This window comes from Nelumbo lutea, chromosome 6, assembly GCF_056320005.1.
Source record: "Nelumbo lutea isolate HS-2025 chromosome 6, American lotus-T2T, whole genome shotgun sequence".
In the NCBI taxonomy this organism is placed as follows: domain Eukaryota; kingdom Viridiplantae; phylum Streptophyta; class Magnoliopsida; order Proteales; family Nelumbonaceae; genus Nelumbo; species Nelumbo lutea.
In genome coordinates, this window is record NC_142689.1 from 61,489,292 (window position 1) to 61,508,448 (window position 19,157).

General features: G+C 37.4%; 1 pseudogene across 1 annotated transcript; it reads right to left on the reverse strand.

Moving 5' to 3' along the window:
- Positions 1–10,054: 10,054 nt before the first annotated feature.
- LOC148849170 (uncharacterized) lies at positions 10,055–16,041 on the reverse strand (annotated as a pseudogene). The gene is made up of 5 exons (XR_016100406.1): positions 15,659–16,041; positions 15,020–15,125; positions 13,202–13,248; positions 11,109–12,028; positions 10,055–10,730 (listed from the first exon to the last, which is right to left on the reverse strand). The product of XR_016100406.1 is annotated as an uncharacterized LOC148849170 (transcript).
- Positions 16,042–19,157: the final 3,116 nt, after the last annotated feature.

Here is a 19,157-nt window from a genome sequence, read left to right on the forward strand (position 1 = left end):
CCTTATGGCATCAAAATGTAGAGTTATCAGTCTTCACTATTCCTCCCTTTGAAGAGCTGAGATTTCTTCAACATTCTTTAAGTTTGGGACATGAGAGGTTGTAAGATCTTGGTATTGGAAAAGACCTAGGGATTTTTTTATGAGTCTACTATCGGTTGACTAAGTATTGAATCATTCTCCCATTGTAGGTTAGCTTCCATGATCTGGATTACTTCTCTAATCTTAGGATTGACTGCTGTTGAGATATGATCAGTTTTTGGAGTTGCAGAAACCTATCATCAAGTGAACCAGGTTGATAAGGCTGAGCAGGTTGAGTTCCAAGGTAATCAATGTACTCATAGTGAGTCTAGGCTTCAGACCATTGAGAGTGCACATTTGGCAAGGTGGTTTCTTGGGCTTGGGGCCAATAATTGAAATTGGGCTAATTTTACCACCAAAGGTTAAATGGACTAAAGGATGGGTTAGCATTGTGTTGGAAGAATCCGTTAGTTGCATGTACTTGCTTTGGAATGACCAGTTGACATGGGCCTGCTGTAGGGCACTGACTAACATAATGGGTTGGGCTTGCACAGATGAAACATGTTGAGGAGGATGACAAGGTTTGGAATGGGCTAAATTGTTGATGCAAAGACTTGGTCAAGTCTTTGGGCCATTCCATTGATCTTGTCCAGTTGTCAAGACACATGATTCCAATCTATTTATGGCTTAAGTTGGAAGTAGTTTCTCATTCCACAAACTCTGGCCATTGAATTCATTTTATCTTATTTTGTTTTACCCCCCTTTTTCTTCTACATTTTTTTTGAAATTTGAAATTTAAATTTTGAGTTTTAATTTCAAATTTAGATTTTGAAATTTAAATTCAAATTTGAATTTTTGTTTTTATTTTTTTTAAATGCAAGCAAATCAACAACATGACTTAGGGCTAACCTAGGATTTTCTAAACTAGTGGTTCAACCAATGTGAATCCTTTTTAGATTGACTTGGAATTACACTAGTTTCTTTGATTAGCCAGGTAAGAGGTGAGGATGTGGAAGGCTCCCCTTGCTTTTGTAAGGACCTATAAGTAACTACAAAACCTATTTTGGCATAGCCATTTAACCTCTTTCCTTAGACACCAACTGTTGGTTATGGAAAGTAATTATTCAACACACCTTTGAACCAAGTATGACGCTTCCCTAAAGGATCTTTCTATCTAAATTTTAAATTAGGGTAAGGGTGAATTGCACATGAATGGTGGTGATTTTTGGGCTAAGGAAGGGTGATGTAATCCCCACTTTATCTTATTTAAGTTGAGTGCCCTTAAATGGATTAATGGAAAGACAAAATAAACACAACAAATGAAAATAATTACAATGCATGAACAATTATTTCTAAAGTGCAATTCAGAAATATAACATAAAATAACAAAGCAAACTAATTAAGCAAAAGGAATAATTAAAATAATAAAAAGAAAACCTAACACATTCACAACTAACAATGATAATTTCAACAATTAAATAAACCTATATATGCTCTAGAATATGAAACTCTAAATGTTGGGATGCAAATGAAAAACTTTTAAAATATTAATTAATTTTTTTATTATTTTTTGATTTTTTGATTTGGTTTATTTATTATTTATCTTTTTTTAATTCAAATTTTTAAATTTAAATTTCAAAATCTGAAATTCAAATTCGAATTCAAATTCAAATTCAAATTCAAAATTTAAACTCAAATTAAAAAATGTAAACAATTTCCTATTTAATGATTAATTATTCAATTAAATAACTAAAAAATATTAAATAAGGCAACAAATAATTATAACAAACAGAAAATAAAAGAAATCATTATGCTAAAAAGATTAGCAACTACCAAAATAAATGAACCTAGAAAAATAAAAGAAAAATGCAAAACTAATAAGACTTAAATTTGAATAAGAAATTAAAATAAAGAAAGTGAAATAGATCTACAAACAAAATGGATGAAAAATACAACTAAAAAAATAAATCGGATAAAAAATTAATTAAAAATTAAAAATCACTATTCTACAAAAAAGTTCAAAAATAAAAATAAAAAATAAAATGGGACAACTGCAGCTGAAATGCAATCCAATTAATCTTCTCTTTTCTTCCATAGCCCCACAACGCTTCGGTACCCCACCTTTCGCTATTCCATCTTGTAGAATCAAAGAGAAACAAGAATTAAAATGAGAGAAAGGGTCAAGTAATAAAACAAAAATAAAAAATGATAAAACAAATCCGGATAAAGCAAATAAAAATTTTCTCCATGCTTCCTCGATAACGGCGCCAAAAGCTTGGTGTTGGTGGAAGCGTGTCATTAACCATTTTGGAACACCAATTTAGAGATTTATGATTTTTGCAATCCTCATATAGCCTTAAATAACATAGTACATGATGAGGAAGGGGTCAAACCCACAAGAAAGTGAGGGAAAATTATTATTTTCTCGTTCCGGACAAAAAAAAGGAAAATAGAACTAGGGATTACAGAAAATAAGAAAATAAAATCTATTAATGCAGAAATTAAAGGTTCTGAATTAAACAAGACAATAATTAAAATTCAAAAATCAAAGGAGTTTTGAAATCAACAAAAAAATAAACAAAAGTGATCCAAAATTCGGATCTAGTGGTAGTAACTACAGATTGGTTGGACAGCTTGCAGGAACCCTTCCTGACAAGAATTGGACATCCTTCCCTTCTTCAACCCTCGAACCCCTCAAGACACCTTAGCCTTGAACTAAACAAATTTGGATCTACAAAAGGAACATAAATTAAATCTAAAGGAGTGTTGGAATAAAAATAACAGAAAATAAAATAAAAAGATGGTTGATCAGATCTAGTGACGGTAGTTGTAGATTGGTTGAACAACTTGTAGGAACCCCTCCTGACAAAAACTGGGCATCCCCACTTCTACAACCCTTGAACTCTTCAAGAAACCTTAGCCTTGTGAAATAGGTGAATTGACCAACCCTTTCTCCAAGGCCCTTGGGGTCCTTTTTATAGAGAATGATGGACACAATGGGGAATTGAGAGAAAGAAGGGGGTGGCAACTGGGTTTTAGCAAAGTTATGGGCGCCCTAGGGTTTCTAATGGAGGGTTAGGATGATTATGGTGTGATCCTAGGACTAAGAAGAAAAGAAAAGGGCACCCATTATTATGTAAGGTTGAGATTTGGGCGCCCAGAAATGAATGGAGGAGACTGAGGCGCTTAAGGTTGAAAGGTGCAGATTAAAAGAGGTGGGTGGTGCCCTAGAGTGAATGGCTGAGATAAAAAATGGAATGGAGGCCTAAGATCTAGTGGTTAGGGCTGAATGGTGAGGATTAGTAGATAGGTGGCGCCCTAGGGTTTAAAAGCTACAAAAAGAGTGCCCTAAAATGAGTGGTGGAGATTAGAAGGAGTGGAGAGTGGAGATTAAACTACTAGGGCTGGCTAGGGTTTACTAAGGGGGAAAAGAATGGCTTAAAAGGCGCCCTTGGGTTTTCTAAGGAGAGGGGAGCATTCTAATACAATAAGAGGGGCACCAAATTGGGTCTAGTAGATAGGAGACACCCTCCTGTTCTCAAATTTTTCACAAAACACCCCCTCCACCAGCTTCCTATAAACTGCATTTCAGCCATGTAACTTCCCAAGTTTTCCCCAAAATTTGTATAAAGACCCTCAGAAGTCACAATATTGAATTTAACTGGGAAAATGGCATACTTTGACTATTCTAATGCTAAAAATGCCCCTGATCTAATGCCCTTAAGGCATCAAAATGCAAAGTTACTAGGAGCCCCGTACAGATGAGAAAGACAACTCTGCTATGGAAGTGGAATTATCCCGAAGACCTCGATGGGTAACCTCATCCCGACAAACCCGAAGCCTCATACCTTACCTTTGCTAAAGGTAAGGGACTTTGGACTCTTCGGACTACATACTACTATTTTTCTTTTGCTCGGACCAGCATTATTCTCAACTGCTTGGCCCGGCCACCCATGTCTCACATTACTGACTTGAGCGTTGGAGTACCTACTTTGGGAACAACTCCTCATGGCTTTGACCTTTTCTTGGTTTTAGATCTTGCCTGTGACTTTGTCCTTCCATCTTGGCTTTGCCAGTTGGTAGGATTACCTGCCTGAGATCTTGATTTGAAACACCTCAGATTAGACAACATCAAGCACCATGAAGAAACTACCAATAAATTAGAAAGTTTTTGGAAACAAAAGTCAAGATAACTTTAGTTGGATCAAGGAGACAAAAATACTTCCTTTCATTGGAAGAGTACTCTTTTAAAACAAAATGGAACTCTATTGATTGAATGAAAAATAATGACGAAAATTGGGTTTCTAAACATGAGGATATATCTATCTTTGTTTTCCACTTTCAACATCTTTACTCTGCCAGGCCTAGTGCTGACTTGTCTAGGCTTTTACCCTTTTCATTCCAATTATTTCATTGGAATACAGTGTGATGTTGATAGTTATCCTATCTCCCAAAGAAGTCTAATGCCCTTTTAAAAGAATAGTTCAATAGGCTTTGTTAGCTTCAAGAGGCTTAAATTTCCATGACCAGATGTCATGCTTACTCTATTTATCAGGTATTCTATGATCTCATAGGAATAAAAGTAGGAGATCAAATGAGCCCCCCACAACACATTCCTATCATATATTGGGAATATCTCCCAATGATAGTACTAGAAATGATGAGGCATCTTCGGGAGATGTTCCCATAATACACGGTGGGAATGTCCTGTGAAATGTTGTGGGGTGCCGTCTTGTGGGGAGTTGATTTGATCTCTAAAAATAGTGTAGTTCAAACAAGAATTCTTTTGAATAAAAAAATTGCTACATTGATTGAATCATGTTTTCATTTTTCTTATTCTAAAAAAAGTCAATTGTGTTAGAGTTCAAGACTTTAGGCCTACTAATCTTTGTAATTCTTGTTAAAAATTATTGCGATTAGACTCCATGCCCTATTAGATAATGTATAGCCCCTACTCAAGTGGCTTTTGTCCTAGGGTGGCATATGTTTGAAAATGTTATTATCACCCATAAAATGTGTCATCACCTGAAGTTACATAAAAGGGATTTGGGATACTTGACTTTAAAGTTTGATGCCGACACCTCTCCCTGGAGAGGGGAAAGTTCATCGAGGTGCTGAGGCTTGGTTGGCCGCACAGGCAGAGGTCGGGGAGGGAGTGAAGGGAATTGTTGCTATGATCCCCCTAGGATGTCTCATTGTGACACTAGCAAGTGCACTAGCCGTTCAAGTAATAAAGTAGTGAATGAAGTATCGTTCCCACGAGGATTTAGGAAACAATTACCAATACTAAATTGAGCACTTCTTATCTGATCAACAAATAAATCAAAACTCTAATGAAAGCTAAGAAATCCTAAATTAAAATCTATCTAAATCATTGGTCCAATTGCCTTCAAATCAGGTTAGAAGAGTAAGCAGTAAATGTCAATCTCAGAATTCAGCAATCTATCAATTTGGATCATTCGAATGAATCATGATTGAGCCTTAGTTCGGTGAAACCCCAAGGTCATGAACAGCCTCTCTCAAGCGCATGTTCATCCTATGCATGAGTGACGGTTCTTCTATCTCTAGCAAGAATCTAATCCCCATGCATGCATTTCTTCAAACACTTCTAAGGCATCAATTCAAATCTGAATTGATCACCAACTGAATTGTGCAAGTTATCTCTAACCTTGCACTCAATTCAGTTCTTGAATAGTAGATCTGAATTCTTAGAGTCTCTCTCAAGCACTCTAGGAATTCCAAGCTGTAGATTAATTCGCCCAATCTGAAATTTGCAGATCTGAATTCTCTTTCAAGCAATTCAGATCTTGCAATCTCAGATCTGAGAATTCAGATCTGAGTTTTGAAGGTTAGTTGGCCGAATTGATCTGCAATCACACCCTTATTCAAGAAACTTCAAGTACAATGCATGACCATTTGAATGAATCAAAAAGAATTAGATTGCTGAACTGAAATTTTACAAGCTGAAATACATCAAGGAAGAATGGAAACAAGGAGAAAGAAGAAAGAACATATAACTAAGAAACTGAATTCAAATCAAAAGAGAATGAAACTACAAATGATTTATTACAAAAAATCTTTGAATCACAATCCCTCAATTCGAACTCACCTTCTTCTTCTAGCTTGCTTGTCTTGAACTTCCTTCAGCCCTTCTTCTTCTTCTTCCTTGCGCCTAGCCTTCTTCTCTTCTCTTCTCTCAAGGCGGCCGAACCTCTAAGAGTGGGAGAGCCTTCCTCTCAAGCAATTGAACAACTTTCTCCCCTCCTAGAGGCCTCCTTATATAGTTTTTCAAGGGGGCTCTTGCCCCTTCTTGAAGCCTCTAGAATGGGGTGTATTACACCCCTCATGAACCTTCTAGAGTGCTCCCTCCTTCTCTTCAAGAAACATCTAGGAGTTGCCGCCCCTAGCTCCCTTTGGGCTGCTATTTGGGCTACATCTTAGCTTGCTTTTGAGCTCATGTGGGCTACACTCTAGGCTGTTATTTGGGCTAAAAATGGGCCTTCCTTGCTGGGCCGAATTCTACTCATAGCTAGGCTTTATTTTCTTGGGTTTTCTCAAGGAATTCACTTGCTCTTTTTGGGCCGAAGTGCTCTCTCTTGCTTCCACGACCGGGCTGGACTGAAATTGGTCTTTTTGAACATTCTTTTCTTGCCTTTTTCCTTCCTTTTCTTGGATTGATTATCCCTGAACTTATTCTTAGCATTAAGCTAAATTAAGGCAAAAATTAATAAAACCGGCATAAAAATCCATGCTAAAGTCCTCAAAAATTATAGATAAATTGTAAGTTCATCAGGCTTGGTCGGCCGCACAGGCGGAGGTCGGGGAGGGAGTGAAGGGAATTGTTGCTAGTACTGGTACTAGGATACTTGGTGCAACACCTGCTGCTGATGAAACTGGAGCTGCTGGAATTGCTACATCTGGGCCTGCATGGCCCTCATGCACTGCATCAATTCTCAAATTGGTCCTGGCTAGCCACCAGATGGAGAGCGGTGGGTTCGGCGGGGTCATCTCGACCGTGGGGGGCAGCGGGACAGTTACGGGCATCGTCGCGGCGGGCACGTTCAAGCTAGGGATTCCGTCTGCAGTGAGGGGGACAGTGAACTGCCCAACGCGAATGGTGGGTAGCTGGAGTTGCTCCTCTGGGGTGTTCCAGCATTCGGAGTTGCTAGAGGAAGCCATGGGTGACGATGGGTAAAAGGAAGGGGTTTTTGCAGAGATTAAAGGAAGGCCTTTTGAAGCATTTCCCATAGACAGTGCCAAATGATGCTGCACGATCTGGGCACTCCTCGACTGACTGTAAGCTGGCTTCTGGCTGGGACGAATGGCACCTAAGAGGAGAAAGAAGAGAGAGGTTCCCGGGGGGTTATCCCGGTGGGAACACTCCGATGATTAAGTCAGAACTAGAGTGGATCTCAGAGAGAAAAGTCAGGATATGAGAGTGCTGAAAGTGCTCAAACCTTGATCCCCTTCCTCGTAAGAGCTAGAACCCTTTTATGCCAGGATCTGGCCGTACCTGACACAAATTTCACTGCTCTAGATGTTATTGCCAGGGCAGGAATGGCAGGTGCAGGTAACCATTGTAAGCTGCCATTGCTAGGTATAGAACTGTCAGTCGTGCCAAGCCTTTCGAAGACGACAAAGAGAACGCCGCCTAGCAAGGGGAATGCCGCCTGGTAGGCGGAACGCTGCCTGGCAAAGGATCAGAGCCCTACCATCGGGTCTGTTAAACACGGGTGTTAGGCTGGTCCTCCTCCTCGCAGCTTACCAAGCTGCCGATTGCCGTGCTGCTTGGGACAGGATTGTCTCAACATCGAAGTGTCGGGATGCCCGAATTGAAGGCAGCGCTGCTCCGGTTGTCCCTCCCCTAGGGTACTTAGTCGAAGTGTCAGGTCATTCCCTCCCTGGGAAAGGAAAGCTCAGGGCCTTTCGAGGGGAGCTCGGGCCCTTTGTGCTAGGCGGGAACCCAGGTTACCCAGGTGTTGGTCCTCGGCGAGTCACTTAACTCGCCGAGTGGCCAGTGTTGGGCTCGACGAGTCATGGTTGCGTTGGCGGGCTGAGTCGTTCATCGAGCCAGGTCACGTACACATGTCCTCGAGTTGTAGGGTTGGGCCAAATTGTCCTCCATCAGGCTCCATATCTACCAAGGGGTCATTAATTTTTTTTTTAACAATACGATAAAATTCATTAGGAAAAAGAATACATTAGGATGGTGATAAGGCATCACTTAAGTGGAAATAAACCTAAGAGCTTAGCAGTGATCCCACATGTTCCATGTTAATACCCCTAGAATCGAAAATCTTTTTTTTTCAAATAGCTTTTATCACAATCCAATAAAACAAACCAAGATATTCCTTTATTGTCAAATGATATTATTTGTTTGCAATGGCTTTTGAATGCCATTATATTTATAATTATCATTTGAAGGCCATCATGGTAAAGTTTTACCAAGTTAGTTGATGCTTATTAGGTTGGCACATTTGGCCCCATATTTGCTAAGGGGTCATTAAAATATTTTTTATTGAAGAAGAATACAAAATTCATTAGGAAAATAAGACATTAAGAAAGTGATAAGACATCACCCAAATAGGAAATAAACCCAAGAGCCAACTTTGGTATAATAGATCCCATATTAATACCCGTGGAACTAAATGACAAAATCTTATAATCTTTTCTCCAAACAACCTCTATCACAATCTAATAAAACAAATTAAGATATTCCTTTATTATAAAAAAAGTATTACTTATTTGTAATGACTTTTGCATGTCTTTATATTAAAAATTGTCATTTTAATTCTATCTTGGTAAATTTTTACCATATTAGATTATATTTATCAGGTTGGCACATTTGGCCCCATATCTACCAAGGGGCCATTAAGATTTTATTTTATATTATGTTTTGAAGAATAAGATAAAATTCATTAAAAAAATGCATCATGATGGTAAAAGGCATTACCCAAAAAAGAAACAAGCCCTTGATCCCAACTTTGATCTCACAAATCCCATACTAATACCCATAATTGTAGAAGTGAAAGATGCACTTATACAAATTTTAAATTTCTTACATCCTATTATTTCATATTCATATAAAATATACATTTCAAATAATAAACTATTAATTTCTTATTTTTTATTTTTAATTTTAATATTCATATTTTCACAATATGTTTCAAGTAAAATATCTAAACCATTTTTCCTAATCCTAATTGAGTGTCGAATTCAAAATTGGTGATTCCCTAGTTTTAGAAACTACCGATTTCGAGCATGAAAATCAATTTAGTCGTGACTGGTGAGATGAGGGAGGTTACATTGATACTATGAAAATTTGTGGCTGGGCTGGGTGAATGGTTTGTGAGGTTTTTTTGGTCAACTTTATCCTACGTAGGAACTATGAAGAGGGATTGTTTTGAAAAGTAAGTTGATGAAAGTCAATTGGAAACCACCGTTCATCAGTTTGCGAAGTTACAAGTAAGGTTGCAGATAGAACAACTAAACTTACTCGCATGCATGGGAGAATAGTGGGCAGAAAATATACCATCATCGTCACTACAGGTAAGGTTACAAAATCACCGCTGCAAAATCGTCAGCCGTTGCTGCAAGTCAATCGCTGAACCTGTTACTGCCACAACCCACAACTGTTACTGGCAGATTTGCTGCAAAATCAATGCTGGTCACTATAAATTAAGCTCACCACCGTCGTTGATCGTCATGAATTGCCATCAAAGTCTGTAGGTCGTGGCCGCTGTAAGTGGTCGGTTGGGTGTGACGATTGAGAGGAGGAAAGGATTAGAACGAAAATGGGGCCGTTCTAACCCGAAACGTAAGAGATGGGATTGGGGATATGGGAGTCATTTTGTTTTTTTGTTTTTTTATTTTATTTAAATCAATGAAGATAAAAATAATAACACACAAACCGCTACCCGGTCAAATGGTTTAACAGTTCGATGCCCATATCAACGATTTTCTGACTTTTTCAAGGGGTTTTAAAGATTTACTGGTTTATAGTATAACCATACCCAAGGGATGAACAGGTTATCGGTTTTTCTAATCCGACCGTCCAGTCCAATCCAGTAAGACCTGGATTCACTTAGATTCACTGAAATATTATTTCATCATCATCATCTCTATTTACTGTTTTACTCTTTATACAAAGGGTACGAAACATAAGACCCTTATGGTACAAATGAAGTCGTACCACCAGTAAGGGACAACTTAAGAGAGAGAGTGTGAGGTTTCCATCTTGGAAAAACAATAACTAAAAACAAAAATAAAAGAAACGAAGGAAAAAGGGCATCAACATCATAGTCATTTTAGAGATTATAGAAGACCAAATGGCTCGAGAAGTGGCTCAAACCGGTGATCGAAGGTGATCCCCTGATCAGACTTATCATCAGCGTTGTGCAACCAGTTAGTTTTCTTCAGGTCCTCTTTGGGAAAAACTTTATCATAACGGAAGCTCTCGTAAATGTCCATTTCACTCAGTTTTGCTGAAAGCCGACCATCACCTTCCTCAGCCTCATTATCCAGGGACTTAACAATACAGATTCCATTCTCTGAGATGCCTCCACTACTGCTGGCGGGTGGGGCACCATTACTGCTGAAGACGAAGCATCCAAGACACGGATAGGCTACCTTTTTAGGTTACTGCGGATGCTCTGAGGGAAAAGAGTAGTTCCAGACAGAGAACGGACGCTCCCTTTGCCATTTCGGATGTCCTGCGTTATAGAATAAAGAGCTTTTAGTTAAGAGGTAATAATGTAGATTTAACCTCAAAATTTAATAAATATATGGGGTAAAAAGTAAACCCCTTTAAAGTCCTGCTTGGTCAGAATTTGGATCCGTTGAAGATTTCTAACCATTTTATATATGAGGGAAATCAGATATGTTGGCATATATCATATGCATACAAAGATATTTCATGAGAATATAAAAATATCACTCAGGAATCTCAGCATGGCAGACTGAATGGCCTGGGCTTCAGTCCGACTTTGCATGGAACTTCCACGACTCCAAGACAGCAAAGTCAGAATGGAGTCTCCTGACATCCACACTTAAAAGTATTTTCTGTTTTCTTTCTATAACAAGAGATATACCATATGCCTGAGAGCCATGTCAGGTGACTTTTTTGAGATTATTCTTCCAAATCCAGTACTCTCACTAGTAGTTGTGGGTTTGTTGGTCTCCAGACTGTAGGCTCCAACACTAGTGCTATCTTCTGCAATTCAGGTGCCCCAACATCATGTCCATTGGTGTGCAAGCGGCCCCTCCCTGGAAGTTCTGTAAGTCTTCCCCTTGAAACAATAAGTGATGACTGCCTTCTTGGTGGATTCACAGGCCCAGATGTCTCTGAGTTTCCCCTGACCGTGACAGCAAAACCTGGCCGGGACCTACCAGCAGAAATGGGCCTATCTGGCAATGTGGTCCTCAGGTTTGGTGCTGTATCATGTGGGAAATCAGGAAGATCAATAGGTTGTGGTTATGGTCGGGCCCTTGGGCCTGGGGAGCTTCCTCGGGAAGCAAGTGCTGTGCTTCGGCCATTTGGAAGGACCCACCCAGCAGATGCTGAGCGAGCTACCAGTGGAACTGGTCCTGGAGCTGTTATTTGGGTTCGACGGGTATGAGTTGATGGCCGTGATTTTGGTCGAGATGCAGAACTTAAGTTTGCAGAGACTTGAGGCGTAGAACTTGGGGTAGAAGGCCTTGAGTTTTGGGACACTCTTGGCTTATCAACTGAAGAGATGTTGGGGACAGGGTGGGGTCTGGTTGGTGTCAATGGTTGCGATGACAATGGCTGAGCAGATGGGGTGGAAGGTCTCGTACTAGAGCGGGTAGTAGGGGTGGATGACCTGGATGAAGATGTGATTGATGCTGAGCTTGTGTTGAGAATTGAGGAAGATCTGTTGGAGCTAGATGAGTAGGTAGTGTAGTGCATGGTAGAAATGGAAGGACGGATAACAGAACTACCTCTTGTTGGTCTTGATGAATAGTTGTTCTCCGAGTGTGTCATTGAAAGCTGAAAGAAAGTGAAAATAAGAAATTAGCCATGCATATTCTATTTACTATTTTTGAGAAGAGAAAAAGAAATAAAGCATAGAAACACAAAGAGGTTTCTCTTTCTCTCTCTCTCTCTCACACACAGACACACATTAAATAAAGGAGAAGTTGTACCCTTGTTCTTTGTATCTTTTACCTACTATCTTAAATTTTATCATATAAAATAATAACACTTTTTAGTTGCTAATTTGACATAAAATTGCTCCATGAGGAAATTAATTTTGTTACTAAAGAAAATTGCTATTTTTTAAGTAATATGTATGCTGGATGGTATATAAAGTTAGGGAACTAGGCAAAACTTGTTTTTTTTTTCTTTCTTTTATGAAATTATTAACACCTAGGCACCCCACTGTCTCCTAGAATCGCCTAGACACCTTGACAACTATGCCATTGTAAATAACAGTCTTTGCTGGAAAGGTGGCACCACTAATGATAAGAACCACTAATGATAAGAGACACTTTATGGGGAGAACTAGACTAGGTTGGATTTAATCCAAAGTCAAAGCAAGTCGAACAGCACAACTTAAACTGGATCTGATCCACTGGAAGGCCTATCTTCAAGTTGAGTTGCCTAATTGAATACCTCTGCTTAAAACCTTGCTGATCAACAAGGGAATCAAAAGACGGTTTAGTTTATGCGGAAACTTTTAAGAGGGGAATACTCCAGTTAGAATCAATCAGACGTGTCACACTTCCCTCCATATATAGAAGACCTCTAAGGGGTCCCATCACTCAGTAAAATCATATAAGAAGCTTCACTAGTTTATCAAATTGGAAGAGCATTACCATCAGATATAAAGATTATTTTATATGCCAATGGTTAAACTAAGTTCTTTTTTATGCGTTCAAAATTCAAAAGACTACAGTAGATTAGATAGGTAGTAGCAATTATGACCAGATTGAATTCATGTTCTTCCCTAAGCAACACAAACAGTCAAGAGGAGGGAGGAGAAACAGTTAAGAAGGTGATGTACACCATTGCAGTTTTAGAATAAATAAATTTATAACTTAGATCAAAGTGAATAGTGATGAACAAGAAGAAATTGAAACATATACATTGAAGTCTTAGTTGTGGAAATTGATCTGATCAAGGAACTGCTTCTTGGAGACAGTAAGGTTGAAGGGGGCTCACTTGTATCTGATGAAGAGAAAAGAGGTGTCTCAGGAGGGTTGAGAAGCCTGTTCATGGAAATTAAAGGAAACAAACATTAGCTGTCAAATGATAGTTTGAGTTCAATTTTCTAATTATAAACCATCTATCTAAGAATATACTTACACATATTTGTTAAGGTAAAGAAAAACATATACACATCCATACTTGTCAGTGGTAAGATTATATCATCAACCTCAATGAATTAGAAACAAAATAAGTTTGTTTCATCTCCATACTATGCCATTGTGAAAAAAGAAGATTCTTTCATAGAAATGTGATTCCACAACTGGATGAGTACAAAAGGAACTTGGAGAATGGACTCATTTTGGTTGAGAATTGACTCAGGTTTGGGTTAGGAGCAATAACTTGATCATAAGATTGAAATGTTGGTGAACATAAGCTTTTAACATTGCAAATTTAACCATTGTAGCAGTGCAACTTTATATGGGTTGGCACTTGGCACCTACAAACCAGTACTGTATTTTGAATCTTAGGAGGGATAATCTGTGATCCATGATTTGGATTCTAATTTAGAAATAACTTCTCCTTGGGTTTGCATCAGATAATTATTTATTTGTAAATCTTGATAGGTAGAGTGGCATTTTGAGGTCTAGTCTAGAAATGCTAATAATCAGCTTAAACCAGGGAAAATTGTACAGGCACTACATGGGACCATTTTGCTCACTTGACTAGAAATAAGGGGCTTCATACAGTTGAAAAGGAAAAGATGCAGGGCAGTTCAAAAAAGGAATAATGAGAAAATTACAAGCATGCCACTAGAGAAAGGTAACAATCATATGATTCAGGTAGCTGCTAAGAACTGGATAGACTACTATATATATGGTAGTCTATATAGTAGTCTAATGGCATATAAATCACCTTTTCGTGAACATAAAAACTTAAATTCTTCCATCTAAGGATTTTTTTTTAAATCAATACAGCTATTAAAATCATATTTATCAACTTCTTGCTAACTGTGAACTGAAAAGTAAATGAAAAATAAAAGCTACCTAAGCCACGCTATTTCCCATCTTCATTCCACATTGTGTTTACTTAACAAACCATGTAAACTTTACTACGGTCAAACATTCTATAACTTCATTAAGATCATGGCAATAATGCCAAAGTAACCTATAGCTCTCTTTCATGATTGGTTGAATTTTTTTGGAGATGCTACCTGTTATTGATCTATGAACTTCAAGAGGCTTTTCTTATGGTTCAAGTATGTTTCATATTCTGACCACAATAGACCTACTTTAGTAAACTATATCCTAATTGGTTCGCTTTTCCTATCTTAATTTCATTAGCTGCAGAAATGGCCAGCAAAAATCTTCCTATACGAATTAATTTCCTTATTACTGAATGAAAAAACCATTAGAATGATAAAAGCAAATGAATTCCCAGGTAGCAGCAATAAGACAACCTCAGATTGCTATCAACAATTGCTGAGTAGCCTCTCTGGACCAAATAATATGATGAGAAATACCCAACAACATTCTCAGGCAAGAAGATCCTAGCACTATCGGACCTCACACTAACAAATTTTACCATGTTAAGGATCTAGACTTCAAGAGTAATTGAATTCCCATTGTCTCTTACTGGTTAGCACTTAGCTAAATAGAAAATGCAATTAGCGAATGGAAGACCACCATGACCAACCAGAGAGATGGAGAGAATTTTATTCAATATAGGAAGGAGACTGTTAAAGCTAGCAAGCAAGTAAATGACAAAAAGTGATATGAAAGCTAACAAGCATACAAATTACATCAGGGAAAAAATTATGGATAGAACGCATACCAGTCATAATCATGCTTTCCCCCATCCACTAAAGAGTGTAGATCGTTGATTCCATTCTTCGCTAGTTTTACTGGTCCAACCGATATTCTCCCCAATTTAATCGATACTGAAGGCATTCATAACCAGAACTATTAACAAATATGATATTTTTTTCTTAAGAAAATATCAAAATAACAAATTTGACTTTGTCTAATTTCTTCTAAAAAATTTATTATCAGGAGGAAATCAAACATTGGCGCTCCTCCTGAAGTATTTAACCAAGCAACTAAAGTCAGAAAGGGTGAAATGACAAGTAGAAAATAATAATAATAATAATAATAATAATAATAATAATAATAATAATAATAATAATAATAATAATAATAAAAATAAATAACTTGTAGAATCAAATAAAAACGAAAACATGAGAAATACGGATGCCCTCTAAATTTGCACAGGTGCACATAGGAACATCAACCTAATCAAAATCAACATCAAACTGATCAGTTCCTCTGACAATTTCTATTGTCTCGCTAAAATAGCAAGAACAACCTGTAGGAAGCCGAAAATTTTAGAAATTGAAAAAACAAATGAAATTTCTATTGTCTCGCTGAAATAGTAAGAACAACCTAGAGAAGAGATCCAAGTTTTCATCCGTACCTCTCGAGATGGCAGCGTTGCCTGACCTCTCCAAAGTTGCGATCCCGTCGGAACAGTCCTCCCTCTAGCCAAAGAATCCCTCATGATGCAATTCATATCGACGAATCTGAATGAGAGACCATGGATAACAAAGAGAGGGGGGGTAGAAAATGCAATAGTAGATACAAAGCGAGAAGTATAATTTCTTTTCGTATGGTTTTGTTCTTTTATGTGAAGATGTTCTTGGAGAGAAAGAGAGAGGCACATAGGGAGAGTCATGGATCTGTACAGTGGTTGTAAGAAAAGTTTGCTGATAATAAAGACGAGAAATAAAAGTGACAGAGGAGGGAGAGCAGCCGAAGTTCAGTGGAAGGTCGAAAAGTTGCAGGAAGAGAGTTGAGAGTGTGAGAGAATGAAAGAGAGAGAAGAGGGAGGGCGGGATAGAACAATGACCATGGGCCCTAGGTCATTTTAGTCTTTTCAATTTAAAGTTAAATTTTAAAATAAAAATTTAAATAAATGTTATTGTGATATGGAATCCGAGCTGATTACCACCTGACATTACAGGAAAAGCATAGGTAAAAGTGTGGCGTGGGAATTTGTCTTAAATTTGAATTTGAATGTGATTATAAATAACTTTGTAGTCATAGTTAATAATTTTAGTGGATTTATTAGAGAGTCATTTTTTTAAATGTTAATAATTAGATGAAATAACTTTGTAGTTATAGTTATGGGAATAATAGACATTGCAAGGGATTCCAAAATCTTTAAAGATAAATTCAAGATCGGTAGTAAATCCATCAAACTAAAAAACCAAAGAAAAAAAATAAAAAAAATCGAATTCAAAGTTTTGCTTTGAAATGGAATTAAACATGCATGCAATCAAAGAAATAGACAAAGTAGATCGTCTTGTAGAAAAAAAAATAATAATAAACATTATACAAGAAAACCCAAAGAAAAAATAAAAGGGAAGAAATAAAATGGTAATAAATCATAGACCATTTTGGAGAATTTTGAAGAAGAAGACCAAATACACAAAAAAACAAAAGCACAAAATGAAGAAAATGAACATACTACACATGCTCTATAATAAAACCAACAGTAGAAAAAACCTTTGAATAGTGAAAATCTAAAAGTACAAAAAACCATGGTTTTCAAACTACCATTGACCCAGATGGACGGACATTTTAGCCCTAGAACTATCTAAGCAACCGATTTTGTTTTACCCCAATCCCGATCCCTAGCCAAAAACCATAGAATCGACCAATGACCCATTGGCCTGGACAGTTGAATTGTTGACGCGTTGACTCATTCAATGGTTTCTGCCCATTTTTTTTATTTTTTTAATTGGGAACTATCTAGGCAACCGCTTCTATTTTATCCCAATCCGATCCCTTGCCAAAAACCATTGAATCAGTCAACAATCCATTGACTCGGGCGGTCGAACTGTGGACCCGTTGACACGTTCAATGTTTTTTGGTTGTTTGTTTTTATTTTTTATTTATATTTTTGTTGTTAGAACAGGTCATCCGTTTGAACCAGATGATCGAACCATCGACCCAAAAATCAGTGGCTAGAACGGTTCCATTTTCGGGTCGTATGAGTCACACGCTCGAATGACATAACACGTATGATATTGCTTAATAGACCTCACACACTCAATTTTTTGTCGGTAATTTTTGTTGTCAGAACAGCCTGCCCATCGAACTAGATGGTCGAACTACTATTTCTTTTTTTTTAATTGGGAACATCTAGGCAACTGGTTTCATTTTACCCCAATCCTGGTCCTTGGCCAAAAACCATTGGTCAAATCATCGACCCATCCAATGGTTTTTTGCCTTTTCCTTTTTTTTTTTGTCAAAACGGGACGTTCGTCCATTCAAACCAGATGGTCAAACTATTGACCCCAAAAAATGGTGGCCAGAACGATTCTAGCTTTGGGTTGAATGAGTCACACACTCGAATGGCATAACATTAATGATATTGCTTAATGAACTTCACACACACTCAATTTTTTTCCTATAATTTTTGTTGTCAGAATTGGTTATCCATTCAAACCAAATGATTGAACCATCAACTTAAAAATCGGTGGCCAAAACAGTTCGTAATTTTTTCTTATAATTTTCGTTGTCAAAGTGGATCATATTAAAGGTGGTAGCCCTTTATATTAAAGGGCCATTTGGCGAAAGGGGAGGCCACCCCTATCCTAAGTGACGTTTCCCAATCCGAATCACTGCACCATATAAATGGGATTTGATCCTCACAAGTAGACATGTTCATGGGCCGGGTAGCTCGATGGCCCAGCCTGGCCCCGCCCACACCTTGGTTGGGCTTGGTCATGTAATTAGGTCCGCGGGCCTGACCTCAGGTCTAACACAGTAAGCCTGACTGTGTTTCAGGCCGAATTTGGGATTTGTCAAAAAAGCATGACCCGAGCCCGGTCCGACCCGACTCATCATTATATATTTTATAAAATATAAAATATATAAATAATATATTATTTATTAAAATATATATTTATAATTTAATATATACATCTTTTATTCTTTTCTATATAATTTTTCTCTCTCTCTATTCAGTCACTTTAGCAATAATAACACTATAGATTAAATTTCGGGCTCACGCCCAAGTTGTAAACCTGATGATTGAATATTTATGAGGGTTGGGCTCGAGCCCAAATTGTAGGGATAAGAATTAACATGTCTACTATTAATACAAAAGCTGTTCGAGCCCCTCATTTAACATTTAGAAAAATCTATTAATACAAAACAAAAGCCCAGCCCCGCCCATTAACATGTCTATTCATAGGATAACAATTCATACAATTAGTCTTGCATCATAAATCTCTCCAATGTATGGCTGTAATAAAATGTGCGAATGATGTGAGCATCGAAGTCGATGTTTACATGATAATTGCATGTGGGGCATTTCTCAATTTTCTATCCACGTGATATTGCAGTCAGGCGTGCATCAATCGCCCCCACTTCCCAATGTATAGGGATGCAATCGGACATATTCAAATCTGATTAATGTCAGATCTGGTCTAATCCGAAAATTCGATTAGATTTGATAAAACTCAATTTGAATTTAAATACCATTGATAGTTGAATCTTTGATCCAATCTAGTTTGTTTTATTTAGAAATTAATAAATTATTAAAAAATAAAATATATTAATTTGAATAAAATAAAAATAAAAATATAAGTATTTCTAATTATTTTTATTATATATATTTATAAAAAATAATTAATATAAAAAATATATTTATAAATAAATAATATATATACTTATATTTATAAATAGGATAAATTATAAAGACTCTCCTCTACTATGGGCTCTGTGATAAAACCCCCCTATATTATGACTGTGAGACAAAGACCCCTTCCGTTATCCTTTCTCCAAATTTTCCGTTGCCATATTTTTAATCCCCATATTACCCTTTAATGGCAGATTTTTCATCGTTTTGAGCCAGTCTAAACAAAACTTGTTTGTGCTTTTGAGCTTTGAATGCACCTCAGCTT